Here is a 2,724-nt window from a genome sequence, read left to right on the forward strand (position 1 = left end):
CATACGATAGCGTGAATGTCTAATGTAAAGCAACGAACATTATTCATTGTTAGAATACGTAAGAAAATAGATCTTAAATTATTTTTTAGATTAATAAACTCGAATCTAAAATTATCGAAACGTTAAAAATGATTTTAAGATTCTCTTGGATAATTTTCATCGTTTATGCCAGACACAAACGTTGTCTAAGAATGAGTAGCTAAGAGTGCACTCCACTCGAAGTGCACTACATGGAGTGTACACTCGGAGTGCGCACTTCTGCACCGTCCTGCTTATCTGGCTTGCTCCGACGAAGTGTCATTGCGCAAGCGCAGTACAGTTTGATTGGCTGCGCAGTGACGTGTGCGCAGGTCGTCTGTGGTTCCAGCTGTCCAAACATGGAGGTACAGCAGCAGCAGCAGCAGGCACAGCTCGGCCACCACCACCACTATCTGCGACCTTTTATCTACCACTTCTGCGTTAGTACTACCACTCCTACTATCCAAAGTACCACTCCTATTATCGACTGTACTACTACCACTTATCTACCACCCTCAACAACAGCCCGTACAGCAGCTTGCTACACTACCTAGCATGTATGTCTACTACAACTACCACCATCACTGCAACCACCACCACCACTACTACTACTATTACTCCTCTTGTTGTTGATGTCGACTGGCCTACTCTGCGTAAGGCAACCCCCAATTTTTTTCTTTTTTTACACGCACTTGTACACTCCTCCTACTGGAATTAACCGATATTACGACGATTATTACAACAGCCATCACTACTACTAACAACAGACAACACTCCTTCTTCTCTTCTGCCGAGCTCTTTGATTTTTTTTATCATTTAACACACACCCTAACACTTTGACGTACACGCACTCACGCACTCATTCGCACACACACACGCACACACGCACGGAGGCAGGCAGGTGCGTCTTGCATCCATCCATACTGCATCTGTGTGTGTGTGTGTGTGTGTGTGTGTGTTATGAATCTCTAAAGTCATTTCCACACGTTCATACATACACGTCTGTACTAATATAATTGTCTAGTTATCGAATTTTTACTTCACTGAAAATTCCTTCCATGTTTGTTATTCTATATAATTTTTTTTCTTCTTACGATTACCTTCCCTAGTTCTTATTTATTTGTCATCTCCCTCACTACGTTTCATTAATCCTATTCATTTAACCCTACCGTTCTTTTTCGCAGCTTCCGCAATACATCATTATCATTATTATTATTATTATTACTATTCATCCATAGTCCTTTCTTTTCTGTTTCACTACTAAATCTCTTTTCGCTCTTCATTCAGCAGTCCACTTTCTCTTTCGCTTTCCACATCGCTCTTTATATTTCTTCGCTTTAACTACATTTGTCCGAAACATCACATTTCTATCCACCATAAATTCTGTTCCCACTTTAACCTGTATTCTTCGAGATAATAATTCATTCTACGCCTCGATATTGTTATTTGTCACACAAAAAAAGCCTCTTATTGTTCTTACTTTTTGTTATATATATAGATGTGAATAACAAAATCTCCATTGATCGCAATCGCTAATAAACATAGCCTCCTTATTATATATAAATACATCTCTCTCTCTCTCTCTCTCTCTCTATATATATATATATGTACTCGTTTGGTTTTTTCGCTGCACATGAATACAAATTGCATTCACTCACCTCCACGTACTTATTCTATGTACATACATAGATGCTCACATATTCGGTCACAGCACCAAATAGCTAAGGCTTCACTCGTATCTATTCATTATTAGTAGTGGTACCACTCACTACACTATACTCTGGCGCTTCAAATACCACTCAGACAAGCATTATTTATTTCCCTGTGCTCCCCAGCTTTAGTCATGTGTATAAAGATATAATCATCCCGATTTCACTTAAATTATTTGTTTATTTATTTGTTATATTTATTATATATTTATTTGCACACTGATATTCATACACGCACGCACATATATGTATATATATAGACAAACATACACGTCAATACACACACACACACGTTATATATATAAGTAAATATACTGATAAAAAAAAACAATAATAATAACCACACTACACACAAAAATATATAATAATAATAATAATAATAATAATAAACAAAAGCTACGGACAGAGTGAGTTAAGAGAGAAGAAAGGCAAATTAAATTGAAGCCAAGTGGCAAAGAGTGTGTCGTCATAGTAGTAGTGTTGGCGGAGAAAGAGAGAGAGAGAGCCGTCCGGCAACAAAAACATCGAACTTAACTAGTAACAAGTAATCGCATATATATAAGTATATATATATAGCTTTTGGAAAAAGAAAGGAAGAGGGGAAAGAGAGAGGGAAAGAAAATAAATTTATAGACAGAAAGAGGACGAAAAAGGAAATTAAAAGAAAGGTGGGGAAACAATATATACACATATATATATAAATAATAATAATAATTCTTTAAAGAAACAATAACAAAGCAAGAGTGACAGTTATTTATTATCACACCCTCCTCTCACAAATTACGATCATCATCAACATCATCGATAAGAACAATAACAATAATAATAATAATAATAACAACAACAACAACCGATATTCTTCGATCGTTTCGTTTCGTTTTGTGTGCTTGTAGGAATGACGATGGAAAACATGGGCGAACTTGCGGATCAACAAATCAACGAGTCGTCGTCTGTGGCAGCCTCTGGTGGAGGTGGAGGTGGAGGAGGAGGAGGAGGA

At 37.1% G+C, this 2,724-nt stretch overlaps 1 protein-coding gene across 2 annotated transcripts in view; it reads left to right on the top strand.

Annotated features, from left to right (window-relative positions):
- The window catches only part of LOC106877140 (one cut domain family member 2), a 348,210-nt gene that overhangs the window by 27,986 nt on the left and 317,500 nt on the right, over positions 1–2,724 (top strand). The gene's annotated exons all lie outside the window — the stretch shown is intronic.

Source organism: Octopus bimaculoides, chromosome 15, assembly GCF_001194135.2.
Source record: "Octopus bimaculoides isolate UCB-OBI-ISO-001 chromosome 15, ASM119413v2, whole genome shotgun sequence".
Lineage (NCBI taxonomy): Eukaryota > Metazoa > Mollusca > Cephalopoda > Octopoda > Octopodidae > Octopus > Octopus bimaculoides.